General features: G+C 41.0%; 1 pseudogene across 1 annotated transcript in view; it reads left to right on the forward strand.

Annotated features, from left to right (window-relative positions):
* The window catches only part of LOC149068785 (putative polypeptide N-acetylgalactosaminyltransferase 9 pseudogene), an 89,681-nt pseudogene extending 76,479 nt beyond the window's left edge, over window positions 1-13,202 (forward strand). The window contains exon 3 of the transcript XR_016195116.1: window positions 13,186-13,202. The product of XR_016195116.1 is annotated as a putative polypeptide N-acetylgalactosaminyltransferase 9 pseudogene, transcript variant X1 (transcript). The remainder of the gene's footprint in view (window positions 1-13,185) is intronic.
* Window positions 13,203-17,045: the final 3,843 nt, after the last annotated feature.

Consider the following 17,045-nt stretch of genomic DNA (forward strand, 5'->3'; position numbering starts at 1 on the left):
TAGCCGTGCGCCTTGAAAACGGTACCGGCACTCGCACGAATTTGCGGGAACCATTTCTCGGAGACTAAATAATGTTGGCTTGTGTACAAGGAAGTCTGTAGAATGCGAGCCCATCATCGTCGACAAATGTTACGTTGGTATAATACAGTGATTCCCAACGTGGGCGTTAACGCCCCCTTGGGGGCGGTAGAAGCTACGAGTATAACATAGGATCCTATGGGTTAGATTGCTTTGGGGGCGATGTGAGAAAAAAATTTCTGAAGAAGGGGCGATAGGACAAAAGAGTTTGGGAGACTGGTATAATAGCATATTCTTTGGGACCAGCAAGAGTGGTCCAATGTCATGTTCTCTGACGAATCACGCTTCAGCATCAACAGTGATTCTGGACACCAGCTACTGTGGCTAGAGCAGTGAACTCGTTACCATCAGCAGAACGTCCAGGGAATTGATCGCTATGGCTAATGAGTAATGGTGTGTTCGGGTATCGTGCACAATGGCTGAACTCCGCTTCATATCTTTGATGGAGGTATCGTAAAATCAAAACGGTATTGCACCGGCAATCTCCTGGGCCATGTCCGTCTTTTCCGTGGTGCAGTAGGTCCAGACTTTCTGTTCATGGATGGCAATGCCCGTCCGCATAGAAAAAATGAAATGTCCGACACACTAGCAAGTGATGAAGATATTGAGCGCATGCCATGGCCTGCATATCCGCCGGACTCAAATTCCATTGAGCACGCGTGGGATGCACTTGGTATTGCTCAAAGACACAACCCTCCTCGAACAATACAGGAACTCAAAACCGCCTTAAAGGACGAATGGGACAAAATCCCTCATGCTCTCCTCAACAGTTCAGTGAACGGCATTCACAACTGATGCTAAATGTACATCAGTACCCGAGGAAGTCACACTTCATACTGACAGACCCATATCTGTCCTTATTTCCAGCAGAACGAGCACTTTTTCGTAACTGTGTACAATTGCTATAAGGAGCATCTTTTTTCCTTTTGCATATCTTTTTCTTTTTTGCCATATGGCGATATCTGCTTCATTTTGCATTATAAAGATATTTTGGGATGTCTACTAAAAATTAACCGAGTTTCATTTCTACGAAGGATGTCTGTCATTACATATGACGAAAAATAACACTGTTCCTTAGCTTTTGTCAAACAGTATAGAGCAGTGGTTCTCAACCGGGGGCCATATGACCTCAGGGGGGCCACGGCTACTGATACGGGGGTCACGAAGAAGTTTGTGGAATTAAATTTTTTTGGTCGCTCTGACTAAAAAAAATTTAATTTCAAACAAAAAATGCATAGAATATATTTTTCGCAATTTTTCCGCTATTCAAGTAACATTAACATGAGGAAGGAAATAAAAAAAGCGTTGCGTGTAATATCGGTGGGTTTACGACTTGGGGGTGACAGTAGGCCCTGACACAAACTGTAGAAGAGGTTTAAAGCAAAATGGAATAACTGTAAAGACAGAAAGTTGTGTGTGTTCGAAGACGTTTCATTCAAAGAGGACTGCCATAAAGAAAGCAGACAAAGATTTGTTGACCATCCATTGACATTCTTTTGAGTGTTGGTAGTAAATGCAATCCAAGAAGTAGATGGGTGAAAATTGAAAGCTTGTAAAAAACCCCATCGTTTTCATGCAATTACACACGGATAGCCATCTAGTTTAGCTCAAAGCTATCTTCAACCGGCACTGAGTGGTCTGATCATTGATCATTTTTGTCGCACCACCGTCATTTTCTGCACACGAGGGCTAATTAGACCCGGACCTACAATTTATTGCCCATTCCGAACGGCAGGCTTGTTTCTTATACTCATCGAGAGGTTGGTGCGCTAACTCCTCGATGGGGGGACTCCGTGCGGTAGCAATTTTTTGCTGCGGTCAGGAAGGTTTTCTGACAAGGACGAACTGGGTATCCAACTCGCGACACCTCTAAACCTGAGTGGTCTGATGGGGAATATATTTATAAAAATCGAATAAAGAGTGATTGCTCTGGGGCATTTTTTTATGAATTTTTGGGGAGGGGTGTGCCAATTGTACCCATTGCCTCCACTGAAAAGAAATAAAGTCGAATTCAGTTATAACGAACTCCATCCAAGAGACCAAATCATACATGAGGAAAAATACCCGCGAAATTATATTTTTTAGAACTACATTGCTATATAACTTAAGAAACTGTAATTGCATAAATTTACTGTTGTTTCAATCGCAAGTGTTCATATGCCATTCATTTCAATTTAACAGGAAAAACGTGATTTTAAACATATTTAAGACGGTCTTAACGTCATTTGGTTTGCTGATTGGTTTCTATATGCAATCCAAGCAGATAATGTATTGGGACTTCATCTTTAAAGATTGACACTACATCTTTAAAGTTTTCTTAATCTATACTGTAATGCTTCCTATTAACTGCCCTACTATCTAAGCCTGCTGCTGGCCTGCAACATCCCAAATAATTTCAATGCATTTTTCCTATCCTTCAAGAACAATGTTGTGTACATCAGGAAAAAAAATTATAAAATGGCGTATGACCACATTTAAAGCAATTTAAATCCGTTTATTTGAGACTCACTGCATCTGCTGATTTGGGGCCATTCAAGTATTACGTCAGCATCGGGGGGGGGGGGATCAAAAATGGCTGAAAATCTGCTTACGTAATACTTGAATGGCCCCCTATTTATATTTTCCGATGGGCTTGAAATCCTGATAATGAATCATTATGTTCACATGAACAGTTTTGTCACTGCTTTACGCAATGACAAAATCCGTATATACCGTGTGACTCGAAATGTTACGCCGTCCGCTAATAGCAGTTTTTTTTTTTGCCTTGTAGCATTTGCCGCGAATTCACAATGGCACTAACAATTTTAAAAGGGAATTAAAATTAATTTAATACTCTTAAAATACTTTAAGAAATTCATTTTTAAAAATATTGTTGGTGCTGCTACCTACTTTCAAAATCAGAAGTACCTTATGTGGTGATGACGAAGCTCAGGTATAAAAAACTAAATTCTTCATTCAGCTTTGCTCCTTATAAAAAAACTTATAAACTGACCTGAAAGATCAAACTTCCAGTTCAGTAATTTTTTCGAGACCCCAAGGAGACATCCAAAACAAAAGACCTCCAAACAAGCAGACGACAGGTGAGATCGTAAAAAGTGAATTTTTCCACACTGCACTTTATAGTAATGTGCTACCATCTAATGTCAAATTTAAAAGTGACTCATGTGGTGATGATGAAGTTCAAAGTGAAAAAAACTATATTCTTTATTCCACTCAGTTCCTTATAAACAAAGCTCTTGAACTGAACTGGAAATTTAAACTATAAGTTCGGTTATTTTATTTGAGCATAAGGAGACGTCCAAAATAAAGAGCCTCTTAATGAGCAGACGACAGAGAAGAAGTCGGTTCCCTACAAGCTAAGCTCACAAACAGAACTGGAAGTTCAAACTGCCAGTTCAGTACTTTTTTCAGGACACAAGGAGACGTCCAAAACGAGTAACCTGAAGAGAAGCAGACGACAGAAATTATATATTACTGGAGGGAGCATCCAGCTACCGCGACTGCAGCATCAAATGCAAGGAAATCACGTGACTCGGTCAAAACAAAGTTCCCGCCTGGAAATTTTTCCATAGAAATGTACAGTTCGGTCTCTAAATATTGGGTTTTAAAGATTCAAAAAAAGGATGGAGAGAAGAACTCATCTAAAGAGAGATGAAAAAAGATTAAATTGTTTATTTCATTAATACCGGAATCATTTCTTTCATAATTTCTTCAATTTTCCTTCATTAATTCTGGATTTTCCTTCATTATTTTTTGAATATTCTTTCATTAATTCTGGAATTATTTCCTTTATTAATTATTATTCCTTTCATTACTTCTGGAATTATTTCCTTTATTAATTATTATTCCTTTCATTACTTCTGAAATAATTGCTTTCATCAATTCTGGATTTGTTTCTTTCATTAATGCTGGAATTATTTCTTTTATTAATGCTGGAATTATTTCTGTCGTTGATTCTGAAATTATATCTCATTAATTCTGGAATTGTCTCTTCCATTAATTTTGGAATTATCTCTTTCCTTCATTCTGGAATTATCTTTCATTAATTTTATTATTATCGCTTTCATTAATTCTTTCACTAATTTTGGAATTATCACTTTTATCAATGCTGTAATTATCTCTTACATTAATTCTAGAATATTTTTTTCTATTAATGCTGAAATTATCTTTTTTTAATGCTGAAATTATCTTTTTTTAATGCTGAAATTATCTTTTTTTAATGCTGAAATTATAACTTTCATTAATTTTGGGATTATCTCGTCCATGCTGAAATTATTTTTTCATTTATTATTTTAAACTCCTATTTATGCCATAAGAAAATAACGGGGGGGGGGGGGGTCCGTGTTTGTTTTCACCGAGTCACGTGATGTTCCGACGAAAGATGTTGGGGGACACAGTTCTCAGCACTGCCAAGGCGGAGACCGCTGACGTCATACTCTCTCCAGAGGCTTGATTTATATACTGTTGGTGCTGCCATTTAATCTCGAAATTTCAGGCAACTCATGAGATGATGAAAAAAGAAAGATAGAGAGTTCTTTGTCATTTTTTGGTATGAAATTTTTTTTATGAGACATTTGCAATAATCGATTTTATGTAGAAAAAATAATTATTTCTTTCCACTGAAACATACGGACAATATGGATGATCGAACAAATAAGTGAAAACATTGGTTATGTGGTCTTCAGATAGGGTTACCAGATTCAAAACTGAAAACGAACCTTAGGCAGTGCCGTCTTAACGCATGCTTCCCCCACCTCGGGCCGTGCCCGAAGGTCCTCAAGTGAAGAGGTGCCTCAGAAAAACGAGACGTAGTTGAATTTTTCGAGAATTTTCCATGTAGGGCCTCCAAAAAATCCCTTTGCTCGGGGGGGGGGGGGTGGGGGCCCATGATGCTCTTAAGACGGCCCTGCAGCCCTACTCTTGTGGAAGTCATGGAATTCCAGTAATTGATTCCTTTACTTCTATTAATTTACATTAATTACACAAAAATAGCAATAAAAGATTCGAAAAATGATCAAAGTTGTCGAATTGCAACGTATATTTGATAAAGTGATGATGAAGCGCTTTAAAAGTATGACAAGAATTTATGTCTGTTCAATATGATTCGAGCCACGATGAAGTGTCAGCAGGTGGACCACGTGCTAATTATTATTAATAATTTATGAATTTTGTAAAATTAATTTAAATGTCATTCTCACTCAATGGATCGTGTTTGAGTACGATCCAGACTATCAACGCGCTCCTGAAATAATGAAAAAAATTAGTGTAATAAAATGCGTTCGCTCTGAAAAAAAATTCCCCCTCCAAGATTTACATTCGCAACTCGAAAAGTTTGTAAGTCGGGGAGCAACTACATGAAATGTTTTTAGAGGGAGCCGCAAAAATTTTTTTTGCATTGGGCCGCGAAATTCTCCTGAGCCCGCACCTGTCTCCGATTTTGAATTTAAATATCTCAGGGAATAATGCAGTTAAAAACATGTGATTTGTTTGTTGGGCGGGGGGGGGGGGGGGGGAGATCGTACAAAAATTTACATTTTTCATTTTGTGTACACTGTATTTTCATCCTCAATACTCGTACAGGGTAATTTCTGGTCACATTTTGATAATTTTTAAAACTAGGACCATACCACTACGACGAACGGTTGATGAGATAAAGGCTGTAACAACATTCCAAGGAGAAACCATTGAATCTTATAATGGCCATAATATTACCAATAGGCAGGGCCGCAACTAGTGGGGGGGGGGGGGAGCAGGCGAGTCTGGTGCCCCAGGCGCATTACAAAAGGGGGCGCAAATTCAACCATTCAACCTATCCTTCAGCATTACGGGGGGGGGGGGTGCCTAAATGAGTAGTTGCCCCAGCTAACCAAGTATCCAGTTGCGGCCCTGCCAGTGGGTATCTTATTTCTGACGATTCACCGTTGTATATATTGGGTATTTTTTCTTTTTAAATACATTGTCAAGTTTGTAATTTACACCTGGTAGCATTTCTTTTACTTCTATGGATCAAACTACACAGTTGATCTACTAATGACCCACAAAAATCATGTCCTTATTCTATAGAACTTGGTTTGCTTGGGGCCCATCTGGTCACTTTTGGCAACCAAGTGACAATTAGATCTGGTTCCGATTTTCAAGAGTAAATATGCAAATAGGTAGGTAGGAATTTTTAGCTATGTAGTAGTGCCTCTCTCAGAAAAATAGCTTTGTATTTGGGCGTATGATAATGTTAAGACAGCTCTGGGCGTACTTTATGAAAATTGTGAAAAAGCTAATCGAAAAACTTGGCAATAATGTGAAATCTAGTTTGCAACATTATTAGATTCTCATCTTTCGTGCCATTCTTGTGATAATGACCTTCAACTATACAATCAAGTGGTCTTATAATGTCAGGATCTTCTATCAGATGATGGATGTTGAAAAAAAATCGTGCATTAAAAAAAAATACCATATGATATCTTTTTGTGGTGCCCCTTTTGTACCGATGCCCTAAGCACGTGCTTATTTTGCTTAATGGTTAATGAGGCCCCGTGACTGCGCACATGATTTCTCTGGAATGAATGTTTCAAACAAATATTTAAAAAATTTTCACACGTATTTTAGTTCATTTTTTTAACTTCATAGTATGGCTACAACATGAACCTATATCTTTGATACATTATTGAAAACGATGTGAAAGGTTGAACTTTTCAATTGTGATTCATTTCTGTGTGGCTACTCCCTCATTATATACTACTTTTATCTGCACGAAGAGAATAAAATTAATAAAACTGCTTGCTACCACTTTTTGGAATTTGTATCACTACAAGAGAATGCGAATTTTGGAAGCTACAACTGACATTTTCTCAACGAAACCATAATCATTTACACAAAATTAAACTAATTTGAAATAATACAAATTTCATCCAGTAAAGAGTAACTTGATGACATTGTGCCGCCTTCAAGCGCAGAATTTACATTGATTGGAAATAATTTATTCCATTTTTTTTACTGTATTCTATTACGTTTATTTTGCTCTTTCGTTATTTTCATAAACTAAAAATTAATCAAATTAAATTCAAACATATTTATATACTTCAGACAATTTTTGAATACCTATCTTCTAATGGAAAACCGGGATGGGGGTAGAAAATTATTCATGTTCGCAAGAGGGAGCCATAGGAATGAGAAATGGTTGAAAGGGGGCCATGGACAAAAAAAAGTTTGAGAACCACTGGTATAGAGATTGAACAGAAGGAGGAAGCAAGGAAAGATAAATTTCTTGAGGCATTTATCATAGAGCAGCATTTCCAAGATACCATTCTACTGTTGCTTTACGCTCCGTCCAAAATCGAGGCAACGAGCGCCTATGATAACCTTCAAGATAACTTCAAAATGAACTTCAAGCTATATGGGGGGGAAAAAAAGGTTTGTCTTTTTTTTTTTGTTTCCAGAAAGAAAGCGGTCGTGTCCCTCCACCCCCGTCTTAGGCCGGTATTACACAAAAGTTTTGTAAAAGTTATTTTATAAAACTTGAAAAATGCAATCCATAAGCACATCGACGAATGTAACCAATAGGCTTATTGTTTTTTTTTTTTTTTTTGTAAGTTTTGTAAAATATCTTTTATGAGACATTCGTACTGTAATCCTGGCCGTATGTAAATGAGAAACGGTCTTATTATTACTCAAGATAAGGCCACGCAAAAGCGTTGTTATCGCCCGGCTGCATATCTTATAATGATGATAATAATAAGCGTTCGTCTTTGACCTCCGAGAATGAAAGCGAAGGGGTTTTAATTGCTATCGGGTCCTCATTTTTATTGATGAAAACGGAGGGGAAAGAAAAAAAGTTGATTAGAACTTCATGAATAAAACATGGCGACGAGGTGCTTCTTTTTCCGTCTAGGCGGAGATGGTGAGCACCACCAAAAAATGTTTACTCTTTCGACCACCAAGGCTTTTCCGCCAAATTCGCTTTCACTTATTTATTATTAATGTAATTGATGCTGCCTGTATTAAGGCCATGGTGTCACCTTGTTGGGCGTCCTTGATACACCTGAGGAGGGGCGAAACCACACGCGCGCGTGTATTTTTTAATTAGGGGTGCAGCAATCGACACAGAAATTGATAATCCTTGAAAGACGCCCTATTAAAAGTAGAGCAGCCATCTTCGACGTGGTGCTCTTCTGAAACACTTGGGACTGCTCTCTGGTCGAGATTAAACCACATTATTCAAGTTGCACTTATAAGAATTCATATTATACTAGCCCTAGTTTGAGCATGTGTCAGAGTCGTCACATGACATGCTCGTGTGTTTTTGAGTTACGTTAACAGATTCCGAAATGACTACTATACTAGCTGCGCCCTTGTGAGTTTTTGACGGGGTTTCCTACAATGGTTTTTGAGTGAATTTATAGTTAAAAAAATTGTGCATGTAAGGTGTTGATCCCCGGGCCTCTAGGCTGGAGCCCTGTCAGACATTTCCCTGAGGGTTCCCATGCATATTGCAAACGTTGATGAGTTTACATGTCATTTAGTTTATATGCCGGTATTCCCCTCTCCCTCTTTTCGGAAGTCGTCACGTGGGTTGAATGGGTGGTTGGCTCAAGATAGCCGACGAAGGCGCTAACAGCAATTTTCGCGGCACAAAAATAATTCCGGAAACATGAACAGACAAAAATGGCGAATTTTCCGAAACGTAGGTTGAAATGACATTAAAAAATAGATCATGTCCTTCCAAAGGAGGACGGTTTGTAACTAGTTCAGACATCACTGGGGTAGTTTATTGAAGAATCAGGCAATGTCTTCCTTCTTCAATTAAAAAAACAAACAAAATGATAAATAAATTTTGGTAATTAACAAAAACCTTCGTCGAAGCACTGGTTGTGTGGTTCTGTTTTGGTTGGAAAACAAATGTTCATTGGTGGTGTAGTGGCGCCATCTCTTGCAGTCATATGTAAGGAACATAGCCAACAATGGGTGTGCATGCTTCCTCATGTCCAAGTTTAGGAATTTTTTGGTAAAGCCGGGTTTTCCTAGGAGTAAAACTTTTGCGCTGTGTGCAGCGTGAATTTCAGGTTGAAATTCAGGTTTTTTCTCTCTGACCAATCAGCATTTTTACGCTGCGTGCGCTGTAGAAACCTGCTCCTAGGAAAACCTGGCTTTACCCTACTTGGACGCTTTCGCTCGCCTATATCGTGTATGTAAATAATTTCACATTGGAACTCTGCGGCCGGCTCTTAAAAATCCTACTGAGCTGAAGCAAATTTTCCATTTCGGTGGTACCGAGGATTCTTCTTATTTTAGATATATAAAGCGAGCACATTCACCTGCGTAGACCCATTTTTTCTCTGCGCACAGAATTTCGGTATCTCTGCGGAGTTAAAAAATATCATGCTAAATTATGCAAATGCTAGCTTATGGGCAATTTTTTTCTCCGCAGCAAAAACTCTGTGCACACGGAAGTATTTTCATAATAAGTCGTTGTCAGACTCAAAACGTCTATATTCTGTTAACTTAGTAACCATGAAAAAATGGCGTCTTTCTTAGTTACTTTTGTCCATAACCAACAAACGGGTAAAAATGAAATTTTAATCAGCCAAAATATGCCTTTTAGAAAATGGTTACACGGTACTTAAACCAGTGGTCGGCAAACTCATTAGTCAACAGAGCCAAATATCAACAGTACAACGATTGAAATTTGTTTTGAGAGTCAAATTTTTCAAACTTAAACTATATAGGTAGGTAGATTGTTATTAACTTGATTAAGGTACTCCTAAGCTGGCCTTTGCTAAAAGAGTCCTCGATCTGATTGAGGTACGTTCGCTGAGGTCGACCCCTTCCAACTCTCCCATCCACACTCGTCTTGTTTAGTTGTTTCGTCTAACTCCTTTCGTTCGTCCTCTCTATATATATCCAAACCATCTCAACATACCTTTTTCAATCCTCGACACTACATCTTTTTTCACTCCACAACGCTCCCTAATATTAACTTAATAACCTTTACTTAAAGTTTATTAAGTTATTATTTTACTTGTTGTCTTACGGATATCCGGCTCCCTTTACTGGGAAATGTGCGTAAGACGGGTTTAATGTAAGCTCGTCCGACGAGATGTTAGCAGGAGGACGTCGTCGATGAAAGCCCAAGGCGGGCCTTCTTGTGGGGCAGAGGCCATAGGAGAATCATCTTCGGATGGTCGCCCCTGGTGGATGGCTCCTAGCAGTGTTGACCGATGTTGGATGTGGATGGAGAGAGGTGACCATGGAAGAGTCGTCATGAGAGGTGGTAAGGTGGTGGTCCAGGAGCGTCGTCTTCAGATGTGTGGGTCCCTGGTGGATCGTTCCTAGCAGTGTTGACCGATGTTGGATGGAGAGAGGATGCCTCGGGAGAGCCGTCAGGAGAGGTGGTGGCCCAGGAGCATCGTCTTCTATGATCTGGCATGGTAGAGGTTGACGTTCCTTATTATGGAAAACCTAGCATGTCCCCCCCCCCCCCCCATGTTCTGAGAGGAGACCCCTCTTTTGCGTCTATCTAACCCCGAGTACCTTAGGGAGAAACCTCGTTTTCGACAACTTTTTCCCGAACCAACTGTTTCGACCCAAAATCCAGTTTTGATTTGTCGCGGGAGTGTCACGTGACAGCGGCGTCAGGCTTTCGCTTTTTTTTTTCGGCAAAAACACGTGAAAAAGATGACTCGATTGGGAGAGGAAGGTGGGAGAACAAAATGGCCAAAATGTGTGTCTAAACATGATTTTTCAAAAATCTGGAATTTTTTGCGCCCGCACGTTGTATTTTGTGGGAGAGCCACACTCAAGGGGCCAAAGAGCCGCTTATGGCTCGCGAGCCGCGGTTTGCCGACCACTGACTTAAACCATTGATGATGGATGCTTGATTTCGTACACAAAAGATATTCACTGGCAACTCAGATAAACACTCTATGATTCAATGATTATAGCATCATGATTATTTCAGTTAAAGCATGTCAGAGTTCTTATTCTGGTGATGTTCTTTATTCGTAAATATGCCTCCCAATAGGATGACAGTGCTCCAATTTCGTGAGTCCGAACCATGAGTCAATCGGGCACGCCACAGTAACCCTTGACTCCCGCATCCGGACCACAAGTCAGACTCCTCACGATCACTTTTGGCGACAACTGGTGTTTCAGTTTCCCAATTTCTTGTATTTTTCGCGGAGAAATATGGTCAGCTTGGAGGTGGAAAAGTAAGCCAAAGAACAGCCAAAATTATTGGAATATCTCGTGAGATACAGGTCACATGTAGTCACCGGATATATAACAGCTTCTGGCCTGCGAGAGGCAGAAATACCACGCTTCTGGTCCGCGGGCTGAAAAGTTTACGCACCCTTGAGCAGTACGTTGATGTAAAAAATAGAAAGTTGGTTCCCAATACTATATGGCTCGACTGTTATGTTACTGCCAAATCCCGAAGTTGACCACTTCGCGAACTGGCCGGCCCATGTCCTAATTTCGAGCTTTAGTCGGCTACTATATGTCGATCCCAATATATCTTAACATACGAATCACTAAGACATCGATACAGTAGAACCTCTCGATAACGGACACCCATGGGAGACCAAAAATTTTGTCCGCCAACGGGGGAGTGTCCGTTAACTGGGAGGTACGATATACAGTAGACCCACGTTTATACGACGTTTGGCTTCGGTCGCAATCAGTTCTTTTAAATGTTAATGTTGATATGTAACTGTGTGCGCATGTAAAAGTGAGCACCGCGCGGTGCGAGTTATGCATAATTTTACCAATTGTCCCAATAAAGAAAAAGCTTGATTTGAAATTTCACTATATTTATACCAATTTCACCTGCGATTATGCATAATTCACAAATGGAAAGCGTGATAAATATGAAAAAAAAATTATAAACTTTCTTCTCTTCATACATTAAGCCAATTAATTATTTTTACCCATACATGCACTACATGTATTTTGCAATAAAAATTCTATTATATTAAAGTTTGAAAAAGACACGTGAAAACATTCATTATAGCATTCATTATCAATCTTGTAATGTTGGCTTTCTTCACACGTACCAACATGTGCAAACAAAACTAACATTACCATTCGGAATCCCCGTCCTGGACCATAGTTATGTTCCGTTAATCGAGTAATTGATTGCCAGGTTATCATATTTACCAATACGAACTTGGAGTTATACATTGGAGTCACCATTGAATATGATGAATTCTCGATTAATTGTCAAAAATTAATAAATTTGAATTTTGAAGAAAAAAAAATAGTTTGTCTGATTTTACTGTCCGCTAACTGGGGGAGTGAAATATATTAAAGACGGGACCGGGGATCAGAAAAGTGTCCGTTAGGGGAGACTGCACTGTATTCAGATTCCTTCGATCGTTAGGGTTGCCATAGCTAGCTATAATAATTATAGTTAGCTATATGGCTAATTATAAATACCATAATCATCACAAAAAAAAACCGTTGTAGCGATAACACCGAATCGATATACAGGGGCGAAACCCCGAATTTCTGACACTGACCGGATCGACTGGGCCAGCCAGTTCGCGAACTGGCCAACTCCGGGCTTTGGCAATAACATAGATGAAATGTCAGCCCGCGGGCGGGATCATGTAGAGATCAGCGACACAGGCTTGGAACTTGTAGAATGAGGTGATGTCGGAGAAACATGGTACAACGTCATCCCACCGAAAGAAATCCAAGGTTCTTCTTCAAAATATGACCGCAGGAATTCCTTCAAACCATGATCTCAGGTGCAGCTCATGGGCCGCGGTTAGGGGGGGGGGGGACACACAACTAGATTTTTTTTTGTGACCTCAATAATGGAGTATTTTTTTTGCTGACTTTTCATTAGTGACCCACGTGTGACCTTATACAATAAACACACCACCTGCTAAAATTGGGTCGCTTTATTTATTACTTACACAGACGAGAAGAAAGTAGCCGCAATTGCTCTTTCGGTTCACGGGGAAAAGGTTATCATTTTTCAAGAACAAATTTCAGTAGTGGTGGTGACGACGGTGGTGATGAGTGATCACCTGGATATTTCGCCGTTATCACACCGCTATTATTATCTTTGAAAGAAGTTTCGCCAAGCCTTGGGCCATTTTTCATGCCTAGGTGTGTGTGTGAGGGGCCGCGTCTTTCTTCTTCTACCCGAGAACTCAATTCGGAATGTGTCTTTCCTTTTGAGTTTCTATAAGTGAAATGGAATATTTCATTCGCTTTTGAATGAGAATCAAAAGCTCTGCATGAGAATCATTCAAATACTAATCAAAGCAAGCGGTAAGATTTGCGACATGGTATTGGAGAATTGATATGACAATACTCGTGGCCGTGTTCTTGCGGCCCGGTGTTGAACACTGTTTCGTGAATTGACGAGAACAATAATGTTTCGGGAAGGGGTGAAAAGATCCACTACTATACAGTCGAATCCCGTTATAACGAACTCCAAGAGACCGGAGCAATCACAAAATTTCGTTATGAAGGATTTCCGGGTTTTTGCATTGTTTCTATGTAAACTTACCTGGGGGATTAGAAAAGTGTTCGTTTAAACGAGATTTTCGCTATAACGTTATACGTCTGTACTACAGAACCACTCATGCACGTCGTCCACATTCCTCTGCGGGACTTCTAACGAACTGGTACATGTTGGACCGTGCGGGAACGTGTTGTTGAACCTAACGCGAGGTTGGGCACTGTGTAATGCTTGTTATGTTTAGTGCTACCACCTGCCATCAATTTTTCTTCTAACTATGAGTTAAGTGTCGTGATTGAATAATTGCACCGTTGTAGGCCTGTTGCTTTCTGGGGCGAGACTTTTTAACGGAAAGGATCGGACGACAATTTACGCCTCGAAGTTCGGAACCGCGGAAAACCAGCTTCAGCCGATCACCACCCTGGCGACGGCGGTGGGGTTCGAACCCGGGTCCTCGCGTTACGAGTCCGTTACCATGACCACTCGACCACCACAGCGGCCATGAAGCTCAAAAACTCTGCCTTGTAAAATGAATCAGAGTTCACGACACGAATTTCGGAACATTCACTAGAGCCGCTGTGGTCATAGCGGCGGACACTCATCGCGGGAACCCGGGTTCGAACCCTGTCGTCATCGCAGTAATGGTCGGCCGAAGTCGTGTTGGTCCCCGTGGTTCCCAAGTTCGAGTCGCGAATGCGAGCCGATCTCCCCCTCCCCCCCTTTAAAAAGTCTCGCCGCAGAGAGCAACAGGCCTACAACGGTGCACCTTCACTCATAGTTAGAAAAAATTGATGATTGCAGATGGAAGCCCTATAACAAGCATTGCACAAAAACTTCACCTTAGTTAGGTTCACAACACATACACGCGCATTTTCCAGCGTGGTCCAGGTCGTCTTCGCGCGATCACCTGCTTCAATTTCTTCATTAAGACAGATCGGTGGACCATGATCTGGTTACGTTAACTCACAGGACAATTTGTTTGTTTTTAATGAATCTTCAAAAAGTCCAGTGACATCTGGTCCTTCCATCCTCACGTTTGCCTGAGTTGCACCAACTAAAACGCGAAGACTTTTGGGTCCATAGAATACTTTCGCAAGCCAGGAGTCCTGGCAAAGTGAAGTTTTATGAGCTACCCCCCCCCCCCCATCTAGCTGGAAGTTACCGTCTACCAATTTACCTACTGATTCTCGTAAATCCTAACCCCCCCCCCCAAATCCCATTATCATTAATCCCTCTCTAGGGGTTCTTCAAGTAGTATTACGTCAGCATCGAGGGGGGTTGAGGGGGGTTTCGGATTTGCTGACTTTTGATGACGGGGGGGGGGGAAGGGTTTGAAGGTTGCTTACATCATCAACCACCCCTTTTTGAAAATATGAAATACCCTAAGCTGCTGACGAAATTTTACTGACGGGGGGGGGGGGGGCTCAGTGTTTTGCTGACTTTTGCTGACGGGGGGGGGGGTCAAAAATCTGCTTACGTAATACTTGAATAATACTAATTTACGTAATAACGAATGTGCTGTGCCGGAAATGTGAATGTGTGCCTAACAGTTTGAGAGCTTATGTAGGTGTTGTGCTAGAATTTTTTAGTCCTGCAACCTGCAGTTGTGCGGTCGTGTGGGCATCGCGCTGGACTCTCATTCAGGTGCGAACCCCGTTGACGCCACAGTGGTGGTCGGCTGAAGTTGGTTTTCTGCGGTTTTCCAGCTTCGAGGCTCAAAACAGTCTCTCCGTAGAGAGCAGGCAGACATACAACACGATACTGACGTTAACATTAAAATTCAAGCATTTCCATCTTTACTTCAGAAAATGGAAGAGAGATGGCAACACATGAACCCGAAACAAGCGCAACTCGACAGCATAAATACGGATTGCAGTGGGGCCACACATTACTCTCACATTCCGGCATGTGCTGATTCGTTAGAAATTCCGTAGAGGAATGTGTACGAGGTTATAAGTAGTAGTCATGGCCCCCACATAGGGGAGGGGGCTGACAGGGCTCTAGCCCTGGGGCCCGGGACAGTTCTCATAATTTTTTGCTTTTTCACACTATAAATTAATTACAGAACGGGCCCGTTAAAAGTCTGACCGAGGGGCCCGCAAAAGATCCCAGGCTAGGGGCCCCGCTACAGGATGTGGGGGCCATGGTAGTAGTATTCCTGCCATCTGTGCGAATGAGTGAGGTTTAATGATCGAATATTTGTACCGTTGTAGGCCTGTTGCAGGCTGCGGCAAGACGTGTTGACGGGGAGATCATCTCGCATTCACGCTTCGAAATTGGGAACCACAGAAAACCAACATCAGCCGACCACTACTGAAACACACACGCACCTCGTCCATATTCCTCTGCGGAACTTATAGCGAATTGGTACATGTTGGAATCTGTATGTATGTGTTGTGAAGTTTGCTTCTGTGTAATGCTTGTTATGCATGTGTAGTGCTGCCATCTGCCACCAATTTTTCTTATTATGACTGAATAATTTTATCGTTGTAGGCCTGCTGCTCTCTGTGGCGAGATTTTTTTAATGGGGAGATGGGCTCCCATTCGCGCGTCACTTGAGGACCAACAACAAACCGACCATGACCCTCACCCCCGCTCTGTCCCCACAAGGGATACAAGCTAGTTATTCAAAAAGGCATGGGTAATGGCGGGAAAAATCTGAAGTATTCTGAGGTATTCCTGCTTCTCACTCCAAATGCGATATCACCGATGACTTTTGGATGTAATGTGTTCTGTAACAGTGTGTGTGTGTGTAGAACCGACCAGCGCTGATCAACGTCCAGACCAAGAGGCCGCTTGAGGACCGTTAGCCAGGTGGTCCAACAAGTTCATAGATGCGCACTTCCATCCCACTTTTACAATTCTTCGCGCCAGTTTAGAAGAACCACGAAGAAGAGTACGATAGACTCTGACACGGCGTTTCTCAACCTTTCTGGATCCATGGACCAGTAAAATATCTCAAACATTTCGACGGACCACCAATTTACAAGTTTGATGCTACATGAGCATACAAATAATATCAGAGTTGCATACAGTTGAACATTTTTCATTTAATCAGAGTTTAATTTTCAAGTCTCCCTGCGGTCACGCCTGGTTGACGGATCATAAGGTTGAGAAACGCTGGATGAGTATCATCATCGGTTATTCTGGTACTTGAGACTTTACGAGTATCATTTATTGATAAAATAACGGGAATGAGAACATTAATGAGAGGAAAACTTTCATGGGAATCATCGAGTGCCAAAATATTTCAAATATTTAGGTAAGTCTCTCTTTCCGCGAACAATCAACCTTCAGGAACGCGAATCACAACGACGCGATCTCATTGGGATCCGATATTTTCCAAAGAAATCTCGTCAAAAACTAAGATCTATTAACACAGTTTTTTGTTATCAAAGAACACACACAAAAAAAAATTCCACTTTCATTTTAGCGGCAAAAAAATGCAACCTGAATGCAACAAGGCATGGCACGTACGTCTGCCATAATAATATCAACTCCC

Source organism: Pholcus phalangioides, unplaced genomic scaffold (genome assembly GCF_987345545.1).
Source record: "Pholcus phalangioides strain wild (caught in Gottingen) unplaced genomic scaffold, Ppha-v1.0 ptg000024l_1, whole genome shotgun sequence".
In the NCBI taxonomy this organism is placed as follows: domain Eukaryota; kingdom Metazoa; phylum Arthropoda; class Arachnida; order Araneae; family Pholcidae; genus Pholcus; species Pholcus phalangioides.